Source organism: Odocoileus virginianus, chromosome 1 (genome assembly GCF_023699985.2).
Source record: "Odocoileus virginianus isolate 20LAN1187 ecotype Illinois chromosome 1, Ovbor_1.2, whole genome shotgun sequence".
NCBI lineage: Eukaryota > Metazoa > Chordata > Mammalia > Artiodactyla > Cervidae > Odocoileus > Odocoileus virginianus.
The window spans coordinates 42088804-42104670 of NC_069674.1; the positions used below are offsets into that span (position 1 = coordinate 42088804).

The window sequence follows — 15867 nt, forward strand, 5'->3', positions numbered from 1 at the left end:
CATGAGGTGAGCAGAGTACGCCACCTCACACCTATGTGATCCTGAATGTAATGACAAGAAAAGACTCAAATCCAAGCTAGCATATCCTATGAGGAAACTGCCTTCAGCTCTTCGAAACCTCAAAGCAAGGGAATAAGTAAATCTGTCCCTATTTTCAGATGACATGATTGTCAACATAGATAATCTCAGGCAATCTATAAAACTCCTAGAACTAGTAAGTGAGTTGACAAAGATCATAGGCTACAATATAAACATATATAAGTCGATAGTACTTCTAAGTACTGTTCTTCTCTAGTGGCTCAGCCAGTAAAGCGTCTGCCTACAATGTGGGAGATCCAGGTTTTATCCTTGGGTTGGGAAGATCTCCTGGAGAAGGAAACGGCAACCCACTCCAGTACTCTTGCCTGGAAAATCCCATGGACGGAGGAGCCTGGTGGGCTACAGTCCATGGGGTCCCAAAGAGTTGGACATGACTGAGTGACTTCACTTTCACATACTAGCAATGATCACAGGGAGGCCAGAATGAAAAATACAGTACCATTTACAATCACTCAAAGAAAAGTAACTACTTGGGTGCAGATCTAACAAAACTTATATAGGACTTACATGCTAAAATCTACACAAAGCTAAGTGAACAAAATCAAAGATCTAAACAACTGGAGAGACATGCCATGTTCATGGATTGAAAACACAAATCAGCAGAGATGACCTTTAACCAGTGAAGAAACTAGTCAATCCACAGTGCAGAGCAGCACTCAGCAATGAAGCAGAATAAACTACTGATAGAGCAACAACCTGGATGGATCTCCAGAGAATTATGCTGACTGAAAGAAGCCAATTCCAAAAATCTACAAACTGTATGATCCCATTTATGTAACATTCTTTAAATGTCAAAACTACAGACCTGAAGATTAGTGACTGTTGGCATGAAGTTTTGGTGCAGATGGATGGGAAGCAGGGTTGGCTATAAAGGGCATATAAGGATCCTTGTAGGGATGGAATGTTTTGTACTCTATCAATGACAACATCCTGGTTGTGACATAGTCCTGCAGTTTTTCAAGATGTTTTCATAAGAGGAAACTGGGTCAAGGTACATAGGATCTCTCCGTATTATTTCATACAAGTGCCTGAAAATTACCTCAAAATTTAAAAAAATTAAATAATGTCTTCAGGGGGAAAAAAGCCATGAAAAAATAATAATAATATTAAATAAAGAAAGCAGGTGGCCTGCTCCCACTTTCAGGGCACAGATAGACAAAATCACACCGTGTGACACATAAGCCATGATGAGATTCAGAACAGATTAAGGACAGCAAGAAAGCACTTTGGGGTGCCAATGGGGAAATCTAAGTAAGAACTGGACACTAGCTGATGTCAACAAGTGCTCAGGGCTGGTACACTGGGAAGACCCAGAGAGATGGGATGGAGAGGGAGGCGGGATCGGGATGGGGAACACATGTAAATCCATGGCTGATTCATGTCAATGTATGGCAAAAACCACTGCAATATTGTAAAGTAATTAGCCTCCAACTAATAAAAATAAATGAAAAAAAAAACATCAAAATTAAATTGCTTACAGTGATCATGGTCTTGAAGTTGAGGGATGAGGGAAAGGGTCCTTGTTTTTAAGAAATACAGGCTAAAGTATTTATGGGTGAAGTTCATGATAGACACATAAGTTATGTAGATAAAGAGAGATATCACTGAAATAGAGATACAGGCAATGTGACAAAATGGCAAAAAAAAAAAAAACAACCTGCAGCCAATCAAGGTGAAGGGTATGCAACTGTCCAATGTGACCATTTTCAAAAAAGAGGCTGGATGAAAAGCAGTCTTTTAAGTTCAACAACCATCCACTGGGTTTGTCTGTATGTCTTCAACAGTCTGTCTCCTTTTCCTTTCACCCTTAAGCACAGATTCAGATGATGCTAAGTTTCCAGGGTCCTGAATGATGGCAAAAAAGCCTCTCACACAAGAGCCAAGGGGCCCGTTGGCCCCAAGAGAGACAGCCTCAGACAGATGTGGCCTCAATCTCAAAATGACAGTGAGAATTCAGAATCAGATGGTCAGAAGTAACTAGAGATGGATGCAATGAGAGCTATGATGGAGGGATCCCCAGCTCTGAACTCGAGGTCCTCAACACCACCCAATCCCATGAGCCTCAGGACCTCCACAGCCCCATAGGCCTCCGGGTCCCCCAATCCCATGGTCCCCAGGACCTCCACAGCCCCATGGGCCTCCGGGTCCCCCAATCCCATGGTCCCCAGGACCTCCACAGCCCCATGGTCCTCAGGGTCCCCCAATCCCATGGTCCCCAGGACCTCCACAGCCCCATGGTCCTCAGGGTCCCCCAATCCCATGGTCCCCAGGACCTCCACAGCCCCATGGGCCTCCGGGTCCCCCAATCCCATGGTCCCCAGGACCTCCACAGCCCCATGGTCCTCAGGGTCCCCCAATCCCATGGTCCCCAGGACCTCCACAGCCCCATGGTCCTCAGGGTCCCCCAATCCCATGGTCCCCAGGACCTCCACAGCCCCATGGTCCTCAGGGTCCCCCAATCCCATGGTCCCCAGGACCTCCACAGCCCCACGGGCCTCCAGGTCCCCCAATTCCATGGTCCTCAGGATCTCCACAGCCCCATGGGCCTCGGGGTCCCCCAATCCCATGGTCCCCAGGACCTCCACAGCCCCACGGGCCTCCGGGTCCCCCAATTCCATGGTCCTCAGGACCTCCACAGCCCCATGGGCCTCGGGGTCCTCCAATCCCATGGTCCCCAGGACCTCCACAGCCCCACGGGCCTCAGGGTCCCCCAATCCCATGGTCCCCAGGACCTCCACAGCCCATGGTCCTCAGGGTCCCCCAATCCCATGGTCCTCAGGACCTCCACAGCCCATGATCCTCAGGGTCCCCCAATTCCATGGTCCCCAGGACCTCCACCAGCCCAATCCCATGATCCTCAGGGTCCCCCAATTCCATGGTCCCCAGGACCTCCACAGCCCATGGTCCTCAGGGTCCCCCAATTCCATGGTCCCCAGGACCTCCACAGCTCCATGGTCCTCAGGATCCCCCAATTCCATGGGCCTCAGGACCTCCACAGCCCCATGGGCCTCCAGGTCCCCCAATCCCATGGTCCTCAGGACCTCCACAGCCCCATGGGCCTCCGGGTCCCCCAATCCCATGGTCCTCAGGACCTCCACAGCCCCATGGGCCTCCGGGTCCCCCAATCCCATGGTCCCCAGGACCTCCACAGCCCCATGGTCCTCAGGGTCCCCCAATCCCATGGTCCCCAGGACCTCCACAGCCCATGATCCTCAGGATCCCCCAATCCCATGGGCCTCAGGACCTCCACAGCCCCATGGTCCTCAGGGTCCCCCAATCCCATGGTCCCCAGGACCTCCACAGCTCCATGGTCCTCAGGGTCCCCCAATCCCATGGGCCTCAGGACCTCCACCAGCCCAATCCCATGGTCCTAAGGACCCCCAGCACCACGCTGTTCTGCTGCATCCAAGCTGATGTCTCAGCCTTCAAGCCACAGCAAGCCCAGCTGAGTTTGCGAGGGTTAACCATATCCCAGGACACAGCCAGCACTTAGTAAACGCTAGCTGCCAGAGAGCAATAAGTGAGGCAGTGAATGAACAAAGGAAGAAACAATGGAGTCACCCTCTGACAGGGCCTCACGCAGAGTCAATAATTAATGTCAGCCCACCCACCATTGCCACCCTCAGGTACGTACCTTTATTCCCAGCAGCCAGCCTGAGATCTATGAACTGCTGGCACACCACATCTCATTCATCAGGCTGGGAAGAGAACAGCATCATGGAGACGGAAGCTGGTGATGTCTGTGGTGGGAGGAGGGTAGCAGGGGATGTCAGGGGGTCGTGTACCATGGGGCCATGAATTTAGCCAGGGCCAAGGCCCTGAAGCGGCCACCAGCCATTTGGGGCAGGACAGATGCATCAACTGATGAAGAGACCCAGCTTGTGGCTGGCAAACAAAGCCACACTCTTGCTCTCAACTCTTCCATCATCATCTGAACGTGAGTTATGTGCTCCAGGCACCAAGGGTACCATACAGCACATCCAAACTTCTCCCTAAAATCTAGCCATTTTTTTAAAAAGACACTCAGTCCCACAGAAAGAATTCATGAACATGATCTGAGCAGCCTGGGCAGAAAGCAGATAAGTGGGAGAGGCGACTCTGCTCAGCAGGAGTCTGATGGATGCTCAACATTTTTATAAGAACAAAACTCTCATTTAAATATCAGACAAGAGATTACACATTGCTAGTGGGTCTGTATAGTGACTGGAATCCATTCTGAGAGAAAGACAAAGGAAATAATTCTTGCCATTTTACAGTGTGGACTTCAAGGAACCCCACAACACACTCTCTCCAAAATGAATATTCTTTTGTGCTACCAAAATAGTGAAGTAACAATTTTGTATTCCCAACTCTTGTCAGGGATCCCTCATGGATTCCTAGCAGGCACTGACCAACAACTTTCTATAATATGAGAACTTAAAACATGGCTACTTTCCAAGAAAATAACAGTGGGCTAGATTCTCAAGCCTGTAAAATAAGTGTCAATTGCCCTCCTCTGAAAGTTCATGGAATACACTGAAAAGCAAAACTCCCAGAAAGAAGAAAATGGTGGCCCTGAAAAAAAAAAAAATTAATGAAACCCTGGGAAAATATGCACGTACCTCCCTCTCTTCTTGTAAAGAACCAGCTTCTCAAATGTTTCCACTTAGCTGTGGAATTGTCCCTCCCCTAGTGAAGGCTTACAGTAGGGAGGCTCCAGAGGCAAAGACCTTGACCAAGGTCACACAGCCCTCCCTCAGCTCCTTCCAAAGCCCTTATCACATGAAGATAGAGGAAGCCTTGGTTCCTGTCCTTGGAAGAGCTCAGATTTTAGTGAGGAGAGATACAAACAACAGATACACGACCCAACCCCAGAGTGCATCAGAAGACCAAGGACGTGCTAATTGGGCATCAGAAGGGCAGTGTGAGCCTGTGATTGTCAGGCTCCCTCCCAGAGGACATGCACTTGGGTGGGAAGAGCTAGGGGGCCCCATAGACCCACCTCCTTCCCAGGAGCTCTATCTCAGGGAGGTGGGCTGGCATGGCAGAAAAGCCTTCTGGATTCAGCTCCCAGAAAGGCTGAATGATAAAGTGAAAAGAAAAGTAATGACAAGACACCTAGTATGTACATGCATGCTAAGCTGCTTCAGCCAAGTCTGACTCTTTGCGACCCTACGTACTGTAGCCCACCAGCCATGGGATTTTCCAGGCAAGAATACTGGAGTGGGTTGCCATGCCCTCCTCCAGAGAATCTTCCCAACCCAGGGACCAAAGCTATATCTCTTACATCTCCTACATTGGCAGGAGGGTTCTTTAGCACCAGCGCCACCAGGAAGTCCAGTGTGTACACGACATTACATCTATCCCAACAACCCGGGAGGTCCTTTATACCAACCCCCTGAGTTCAGCAGCACTTCAGAGGAGCAAGGTGTCTGTCCCAGGGTCACACAGAGAGGCAGGACCCAGGCCACAGTGTTCACTGCAGAGCCCACTCCCTTTTTACCCTGGCCCCAGAGTAAATAGGCAAGACCGTGCCATTTCCAGCAGCATCAGAAGACACAGAGAAGCTGATATCCTAAAAGTGCATGGGCCTGACAACAGACAGAATGCATCAGAAACAACCAGTGAGGCCAAATGGAAGGAAGGAGGGAAACGCAGGGGTCGAGGGAGAACAGACAAGATCACTGTTGGCCAAAAGTCTTCGTCAGCTCCAGCCCGTTAATCCAACTTATCTTGGCAGTGAAACCTGAGAGCTGAGCCTGTCTGGACCCCACCAGAACATTATTAGTTGCAGAGCTGAGTTCAGCCCCAACAGGTTCTAGCTGGACACTGGCCAAGATTCCTGGTCACAAAGCCTCCCAGAGCCAAGGTCAGTGTGACAGCAGCTCCAATGCACGTAATCCCATCAGCACATGGCAGATCACAGGGCACAGTGCCGGGCCCTGACCCTGGTGCCTTTGTGAAGACCTCACTGGGCAAGGGCCTCACTCACGTCCACCCACTGCTGCCCGCAGGGCCCAGGAGCAGGGGAGAAAAGCTGGCCCTTTGGGGCACAACAAGCAGTCTAGGTAGAGGGGCTGTGTCCCAGCCAGGCCTGCACATACCTCCCTGCGGGCTACACACAAAATCAGCAACCGGCGGATCCCCAGCAGGCCAGAGCTCAGGGCTGCTTCTTCCACCTTCTGAAAGCAGCAGCTCTAACAAGAATCCAGCCCAGCAGCTGGGAGCTCATGCAAGCACAGCCGTCACTCTGCAAGGCTGTAAGGCTCATCACTGTGATAATTGTGAAGTCACGGCAGAAATATGGGAAATGCTTAGGATAGATATAGGTTTGAGAAAACCATCAGCATAAGAAGTCTATACATACACATCTAACACATCTAACGCTGTGGGCTAAGTCGCTTCAGTTGTGTCCAACTCTTGTGACCCCATGAACTGTAGCCTGCCAGGCTCCTCTGTCCACAGGATTCTTCAGGCAAGAATACTGGAGGGGGTTGCCCATATCCTCCTCCAGGGGATCTTCCCCACCCAGGGATCAAACCATTGTCTCTTCTGTCTCCTGCATTAGCAGGTGGGTTCTTTACCACTAGCGCCACTTGGGAAGCCCAAACCTCGAACTCTTAACAAAAACCAAGCCAGGAAGAGGAAGATGATCACATATTTATAAGTGTGAGAATGGGGGAACTTTTATAAATGTTTAAACATCATTTAAGTCATGATAGTTTTTCTAACAAGAAACATGTTCCATAAAAGTGCATTATGCTCTTACAGATGACCTATAGTTTGGACTTTTTTGCATTTAAATGGGGGCAGGGAGGAGCAAAGAGCAAAAGAAGTCACTGTCTTGTTGCCTATCACCCATCTCACCCAAAGTCTTCATCAGCCTGGCCAGCCCTCAGCCCAAAGACTTTCCTATTTGTTATGCTAAGAACCACCTTCCTCAGGGGCCTGTGCACAGCTGCCCCGCCCCTCCACAAGCCAGCAGGGCGGCTCAGGAGCCACGCAGGTGGGCGCCCTGGGGTCGGGTAGGCTCAGCCCCACACCCCTAAAAGCTGGGTGCACACTCGCTTCTCCTGCAGATCAAGGCCCACAGTCCCCCTATCCGACCTTCACTCCTGCCCCCCAATCACGTTGGCACGCCCCTCATCCTGGGCCACAGGATCTGCAGGGCTAAAATATCTTCAGCCTCCACAGTTCTCTGACCATGCACATTTCCTGTGTGCAGACTGAGCTTGCTGCCCAAGCCCCCATGGCCCCAAGGTGGCCAGCACTCATGAGACCTGCCACCCCCATTAGCGTGGAAGGCTAAGACTTTGACACAAGGTTCCTAGTTTCTGGAGCTGAACGCTGGTGTCCTCTTATTCTTCTGCCTTCCTCAATCCCTTCCCTCTTCTGGAAACACATAAGGCAGTTCCTGCCCAAGGCCTCTGCCCTCACTGACCCTCCAACCAATGGATCCTTCCCCAAGCACCCAGGATTCACTGACTCTGATACACCCTTCAGCCCATCATCTCCCTCCAAAGAAGCCCCACCAGACCACCCTGTAGAAATCCCAGCACCCAGGGCCTGAACCCGGCCTGAGCCAGGAAGCCTCTGTAATAGGGGACAATATAAGGATGAACCACCTCCTTTGAAGCCCAACCAACTCTGCAAATGCCCACACTGGAAACGATGCCAGCAATTCTGGTCCAACATGTTCCAGCACTGGGGGTAGGGCCTGCTAGTTGGCATTCCTGACTCGAGATGGTGAATACATTCTTAAAGGGTAAAAATTAACCAGCGTCCACCAGCATCCGGCCCTGCAGGCTCCATGTACTGATCAGAAGAGTTGCCTCCCAAAGGCACAGCCACCTTCATCGCCATTTCACCAAGGCTAAGCCAGAGCAAGGCCCAGGTCTGTGTTGTTCCTGAGGAAACCTGGAGTAATTGCACTCATACATCATAGGTTCTGGCATGCGGGTCCCAGACTGAACCATTTATCCAAATTAAAACCATTCTCCAGAAACAAAATCAGACCCTTTTAATTGAAAAATAAAACCAAGCAACCCTAAAGCCTCCTTTTTTTTTTCCTTAATGAAAGACATTCTTCCTGCTTTCTCATTCCATTAATCACGGAGTTTATACAATCTGTCAAAATAGCTTGGTAAAAAGTCTTCTCTTCCTCTTCCTGCAGGCCTGGTTTTTCCCAGCAGGCGCCAACCCGACCAGGAGTTCAGGCACTCCGGGTGAGCACCAAGAGGATTCAGCCAGCGCGCTATTTCTCAACTGCAATTTGACCTTATATTTCAAGGGACTTCCAAAAGCTTGTGTTCACTTCTAGGTATACACCACAGAGAAGTGAGAGCAGGGACCCAAACACATACCTACACACCCATGTTCAGGGAAGAGTTACTCAAAATAGCCAAAAGATGAAAGTAACGCAAGTGTCTACCCGAGGGAAACTGGATAAGGTGGTCTTTACTTACAATGAAATATTATTCCAGAAGGAAATCCTGGTACATCCTACAACATGGATGGAACCTGAGGACATTAAGTAAAGTGAAATAAGCCAGTCCCAAAACACCAATATTGTATGATTCCACTTCCATAAGGCACCTAGGGCAGTAAAATTCATAGAAATGGAAAGCTGATGGGTTGTGGGAGGAGGAAAGAGGAATTAGTGCTTACTGGGGATGGAGCTGGTTTTGCAAAATGAGAACAGTTCTGCATATGATGATTTCACAATATGAAAATATCAGTGCCACTAATGGACACTTGAAAATGGTTATGTTATGTGCATTTTACCACAATCAAAAATAGTTTATGTTCTTTGACCTTAGAAGTCCTTCCAAGAACATGACTGGCCAGGATCTTGCCCATTCTCCATGCAAGAATGCACACAAGGCTGCAAGTAACCAGAGGACAAATAAACGGTCATCATGTACATACTGGGTTCTGTACTGTATGAATGAATTCACTTATATGAATGCAGAGTTAGTCACAAGTGGGGAAGTGCTTACACTGCCGCACTGATGCTAATACGTATGATCTCAAGTTGGTAAACTTGAAAAACAGAATGCACACAGCATACAAGAGGGTGAAAACACTTCTCCATGGGTGGCACTATTAGGCTAATTTTCCTGCATTTTTAACATTTCTCCATTTTTTCCAAGTCTACAAAAAATATATTACACAAAAATTACTTTGTAGAAAAAGAGTCAAAAATTAATTTAGGAAACCAAGGCACATCCATTACCTGGGAACCCCCTCCCACCCCTGAGCAACATGGATGACCAATGTCCCCTCCCCTCCTAGGGCAGGACAAGAGAAAACATGCACCTAGCCAGCTGAGAGCCAGTCCTGCCTCACTCAGCCACCAGTGGACACAAGCAGAGGTGTGTCCCCTGTCCTCCACCCCCAGCCACTTCAGATCTTTCCAGAGAAGACAAACTGGAAACACACCTGGCCAAGATCTAAAGGAGACTCCCACATCCCCCACCACCTCCTCCAGTTATAACAAAGGATTGCCCCCGACAGGGATCAGATAGGGACTCCAAGAATGCAGAAGTGATGTTTCAGCAGGAGCCCTGGGGTGGGGGCGGGGGGGGGGGGGGGGGGGGGGATGACAATTCGGCAGAATGAGAGTAAGCGACGGCTCAAGAGCCAGCAAGCAGGAGGGACGCCCTGGGCCACACAGGAGACCCAGCAGTCAAACAAAACAGCAGCCAGGAGGAGCGCTGGTGTGAGCCCCTCGGAGCGCAGTGACGTCCCCAGGCTGCAGGTGGGGAACCGAGAGGGCAGCCTCGGGACAAAGGGTGCCTTTTACCCCAGATCTGTGGCTGCCAGAGCCCAGCTCTCTCCTCCCAGCACGCTGCCTTCACCGTACCTTTGATGTGCGTCCAAAATCACCAGTGGTGAGGGGTGAGCACTCAGGAAACCTCTGAGAAAGGTGATGGATTACGAGCGGAGAGTCAATGGAGCCCTTTTGTTCCCGCAGCCCCGTCGTCCGGGAGGAATGTGTACAGAACACAGACGCCCCAGCTAATGGCCCAGCCTGGCCCTGGGGCGACATGCATGGCCAGATGAAGGCTGCTCCCCCATGCCCCGGGAGGCTCCACGACGAGTGAGACGCAACACAGAGCAGCTGTGGGCCAGAGTCAGGAGGGAAGCGGATGCCTGAATCCTCCGGGGTGAAAAGCCCGGCTCCCGGGTTCCCGGGCCGCAGCCGCCTCTCCCTGGAAGAAGAGCGGAGCAGGCAAAGCCTTTGCCTCTGCCCCTCTCCAGAGCCTTAGCCGTCTTCCACCGGGGCGCCTATCTCATCAGTGTGTCTTTAAAACTTTGGGGTTTGTTGTTTATTACCAGTTTTGGAAAAGCTACACTCAAGAGGTACCAGGTCACACTGTGATGCTGCCACCCACTGGGACACAGTAAAAAGAGATGAGACCCTTCCCACCTGAGCTGAGACTCAGCCCACAGCCCACGGGTGCAAGCTGGTCAGGAGTGGCACCAACTGTCTGGAATGAGAATTCCCACAGATGTCCCCTCAATCTCAGAACAGAGCCAGGCCTGTACAAGGTGTACTAAGTGCGATCAACTCCCCCAAGGAGAAGAGGACGAGGAAGGCAGGCAGTTGGCCACATGCCACAGTCACAGCCCAGGGAGGAAGGAAGAGGGACGAAGGCTGTGTCCGAGGAAGCAGCTGTGGCTGGAACCCAGGCCAGCTGTGGACACTGGGCACCCGGGAGCTCCGGAGCTTCCGCCAGGCACTTGAGGCAGGGCGAGAACCAGAGATCCCTGGGATCCACTTTGGGACCCTGCCCAACACCACACCAACCCCTCCTTGCACATGCTCAGGCCCCTGTGACCACAGGAACACTCGCCTTCTGTGGGTGAGGGCCAGGCACAGGCTCTGTCCCCAGACAGACTTGAGTTCCAACCAGCCCCATGACACAGGCAGGTGACTTAAACTCGCTGAGTAGCAGTGTACATTCCGGAAAAAAAAGATAAAAATATTTTCCTGCAACATTGGGTGACGACCTATCTGATCGTGGAAAGTAAGCACCCCCAGGAGCATGGGTGACCACACCATCAGAAGAAGGCATTAATCTTGCAAGGTTACTAGGCTGGGAGCGGGGGAGGGGGGCGGCAGAACAGGAGGAGCAAAGCCTTCTCTCCCAGAGTTGGTGTCTCTGGGGAGCTCCCGCTTGGCACAATCAGGAAGTGCTCCACAAGAGGGAATTTTCCTTAAACAAAAATTTTTCAGTAATTTAGCCCATTTGGGACCAAACATTAATTCCAGAGCATTGCCTTCCTTTTTTAAAAAGTAACATAAACTCTTTAAATGTCTAGGGGTCATTCTGATGACTATCTTCCCCTCAACGACTCTGACGTAGGGCATTCTGACGGCTCCCAACAGTGGCCCCAGGCTCCCAACAGTGGCCCCAGGCGGAGGGCATCCTCACCTGGCAGAGGAGCCCCCAGCGGGGGTCTGGGGCAGCAGGTGGGAGACATTCGGCCTCCCTGCACCAGGGACAGGCGCACAGTGGGGACCCTGAGTGTACATGGAGCAGGACAGAGAGGTGTCCCCGAAGGAGGGCCCAGTTCATGGATCTAGCAAGACACCTGGCTGACACACGCCAAAATGAAGGTGGCGGGGGGTGGGGGCGGGTGCTCACCAAACACATTCCTGAAATTCAGAGTGCAATAGGAAGCTCCAGAAACCTGGAGATTCTAGTTTGCTGCTTTTATGGGAAAAGGACAGACATGAAGAAGACAAGCGTTCCCATGCTGAGTCCACTTACAACTACAGAGTGGCAAATCTGCCTGGTCTAAGGACTCAACATACTAGAAGATCCAAAACATCTTCTGAGCCTAAGAGAAGATAACTCACATTCAGCAGCATTTTGACTGATTTTTAACATCTAGGTGTTTTAAAAAGCAGTGAGGCAGCATGGAGAATACATCCCCGCAGTCGGACAGTCAGGGTTTGAATATTAGCTCCACATGGACATCCCTGGGAAGATCCGGTCACATCACACTGTCTCACACCTGCCTCTGCTTAGCCATGAGGGTTAACAGAAGAAACTCTTTCCATAGCTAGAGCAGCGCTCAGAACCTGGACAATAATGAAGACATGAAGATTCTAAAAACATTTGCTAACAGCCAGGAACAAGTAGCTATTCTGAGTTGACAAAATGCCTATTGAACAAACCGACTGGCCAGACCTCTTGTTATGGATCAATAGAGACAACTGCAAAGGATTCCAGGGGAACAGGGCCAGCCCTAGGTCACTTATGATCCCCCTAACTTACCGGGTCTCACAGGAAAGAGCCTAGGGTTTGGGGTCTGCATACCTTCGGAACCCCACTGCTCTCCAGCTTCCACTGCCAGCAGACCCTTCAAACCCAGCCTCAAAACAGTCCTTTCTAAGACAAAGCGGAACCAGGTAAGGAAGCCTCTCTATTCGGGGAGCTGTGGGTGTACTGGGTGGCTGGGATACAAAGTAACTTTCTACCAGTTGGAGGCTGTTTCTCTAGCAGGAACACCCAGTACCTGGCCTCCATAAGTCTGAGGGTGTGAGTGGAGGGGTCAGGGCAGGGTGTGATTGGGAGACAAAAGGTTGTCCTCTAGCATGGTGGTGGTTTATGCCAGGCAATGGCAGCCCACTCCAGTACTCTTGCCTGGAAAATCCCATGGACGGAGGAGCCTGGTAGGCTGCGGTCTATGGGGTCGCTAAGAGTCGGACTCGACTGAGCGACTTCACTTTCACTTTTCACTTTCATGCATTGGAGAAGGAAATGGCAACCCACTCCAGTGTTCTTGCCTGGAGACTCCCAGGGACGGGGGAGCCTGGTGGGCTGCCGTCTATGGTGTTGCACAGAGTCGGACACGACTGAAGCGACTTAGCAGCAGCAGCAGCAGACCCTAGAGAAGGAGTACTGCAGGCACGGAGAGCCAGAGGACTGGGTCTGATCTGGTCCCTAAACATTCTGCCCTTTAACAAACATACTCATCTGTAAAATAGGCCTTGGGGCTTGCGTACAAGCTGCCATTGCCACATGGTAGGTCAGAAATCGTTCCCCTCTCAGTCTTTCCCCTCTCTGTTCTTGCCTTGTGCCTTCTTCCCAGGCCATTTTTAATCCCATCAGTAATACCTCCTGCAGCCCAGGAACAGACTTTGACCTGGTGACATTTAGCTCCCAGGGTCACCTTTGCAAATAGCTCCATTTAAAACCAAGAGGTGCCAAAGCTACATTTTTTAAAAAAGCCAAGTCAATGTGCATGCAGGAGTGCTCCCGGAGGCTACTCCTTTTTCTATCGTCTCCAGGGTTTGTAAAGAAATAATTCATCTGCTGCTGCTGCTGATAACTGTGACACCTCGGCTGAGAAATTTGCTGTCAGGACATGCATCCACTTGACAGACAAGCAGCAGCAACTTCAGGGCCCTGGAATTTCACCGTCCTGGACAAACCATGGGCTTCACCCCCACGTTGATTGAGCAACAATTTGGGCAAGATATTTAGCCTTTCTTTCCCTCACAGTTTGCACATCTGTAAGATGGAGCAATTATCCCAGCTCCCTCCAAAGGTTGTTATTTGAGCAAATGCAATGCATGTATGCAAAGCATTTAGCACAAGCAAACATGTAGGATTTACTACGACCATGTTGTTACTTTGCCTCTGGGGTCACTATTACTTTGTAAAATTACGAAGATTACTATTACTTTGTCTTTGAGGTCAGGAGTCTGGCCTTCTGCCAGTTCCCACAGTCCGCTCCCTGTGCACAAATTTCCCCTCATTCCCTGCAGACTGGCCAAGCCCCCTCTATCCTCCAGCTGCAACGACTCCCTCGCCCCTCCAGGCCTCTGCACAGAAATGCCTTTCTTAATACTTGTTGATTGATTTGCAAATATAACCTCCCAGGCCCTAAAGAGGGGAAGAATCACAAGGACATAAATATCTCTTTCAAAAGGCAATGAACTAAAGCACTTCAAAAAAATAGTATCCACTGACCACATATACCAAAATGCCAAGATGGTTAGTTCTGAAGGGCTAAGTGATATGGATGCAATGATAATTTTCAATCAAATTTTCAGTATATTTAGAGTCCTCCATGATCATGGGTTCACGTTACAGAGAGAGAATTGGGGGGAGGGGGAACTGCCAGCAGATCAAAGCGTGTGAAGGACAGGGACACCCTAGGGGTCTGAGGGTGCTTCTAAGTGGGCAGTGACCTCCATCAATAGTGGTCTCCGCAGGCCCCACATCCCATAGGCTTTTATTTTTTAACCAGCGCTGTTTCAAGAATTGGAGTGGAGCTCTTCAGCCCCTTCCCGCCACACAGATTTTCAAATCAGTTCAAGCAAACGACCCCGGCTCATTTATCAGACCCCGACGGCGCCCACCGAGTCCCAGACCCTCCCTCTTCCTGCCTGTCAGCTACAGCGCCGGCGTGCCAGCAGGCACGTGCCACAGGTGGCCTCTGCCACGCACGCCCCCGGCCTGGTTCCCGCTCCTTCAGAAGTTAGGGAGGAAGCACCAAGGGACCCCCCGCTTCCAGCCCAACACAGGGAAAGGGAAAGAGAGACGCACCGGAAAGCCTGCTTGCAACGAGCGGGAGAAGGGTCTTGAGCCTTCCCATTGGAGCTCCAAGCTCGGCTCTCCGCTGCGGAGTGTCGGGACGCGTCCTAGAGAGCGAAGTTCACCCGGGCGCCGCCGCAACAGTGCCGCTCTGGCCCGCGGGCCCCCGATCGAGCTGGCCTGCTCCCCGGCTGCATCCGCCCGCCACAGCGCTGTCCCCGCGCCCCAGTCCCCAAACCGCGTCCGGGACCCTGGCCGAGCCGCCCGCGCCCTCGCCGCGTTCACCCGCCTCCGTCCCTAAGTCCTGCTCCCTGGTACCCCGGATCCCGGCCGAGCTCTCGGTCCTCGCTTGCCCTAGCTCAGGTCCCCATGCGCGCGGAACTCCGTTTGCCCGCGCGCCCCAAGCCCCTGGAGCGGACGCTGGCTCCAGCTCGAAACAAAGAGGTTGGCGGTGCGCCCCCCGCTCCAGTACCTGGATGAGCGGCGGCGCGGTCGGTCCCGCGGGGCGATGGCCGCAGCAGGCAGGGCTCCGAGCAGCGCGAGCAGCGCGCGGGCGGGCCCGTCCTCCTGGCTCGCGGCCGCGCCCGCCGCAGGGCCCCCTCGAGGCGGCACGGGCAATCGCCGCCGCCGCGCCCTGGCCGGCCGGTCACCTGGCCTCATCGCCCTAACAATGCGGCGCGTTCCAGGCGCGCCCCGGGCCCCGTGCGCCTCTGGGACCTCCCTAAGTTGGCCAGGTGGAACCGGGAATTATTAGACCCATTGAGCAGCCCAGATTCAAAGTGTTCAGGGGACTGGTGGGTCCCGGATGGGCAAATGATTTCCTGACTCCTGCACAGCTAGTTCATTTTTTTTCGTTCATTCATTCATTCGGCACTGTAAGTATTGTGTGTAAGAAAGCAAAATCTCGCTGCCTGCCTGTAACTCACAGAAGTAAGCTACCGGGAGTAATGCAGACATAAAGCAAAAAGGCAGTGACAGAGGAAACCCAAGATGCTTTGGAAGCCCTGGAAAGTCCGACCAGTGGAGGAAAGGAGTGGGGAAAGATTTTAGAAATCACCTCTTCTTAAAATGAGGAGAAGAAAATGGCAACCCACTCCAGTATTCTTGCCTAGAGAATCCCGTGGACAGAGGAGCCTGGTGAGCTGCTGTCCATAGGATCGCACAGAGTCGGACACAACTGAAGCGACTTGGCATGCATACGTGCATTAGAGAAGGAAATGGCAACCCACTC

The 15867-nt window shown here is 51.7% G+C and overlaps 1 protein-coding gene across 2 annotated transcripts in view; it reads right to left on the reverse strand.

The window, feature by feature from the left end:
- TNS3 (tensin 3) overlaps nucleotides 1-15207 on the reverse strand; it is a 220812-nt gene extending 205605 nt beyond the window's left edge. The window contains exon 1 of one of the 2 annotated variants that reach the window (XM_070467284.1): nucleotides 15109-15207. The gene's annotated coding sequence lies outside the window, so the exon portion shown is untranslated. Of the gene's footprint in view, nucleotides 1-14648; nucleotides 14750-15108 lie in introns of those variants that run through there. The other variant, XM_070467278.1, reaches the window with a different exon arrangement.
- Nucleotides 15208-15867: the final 660 nt, after the last annotated feature.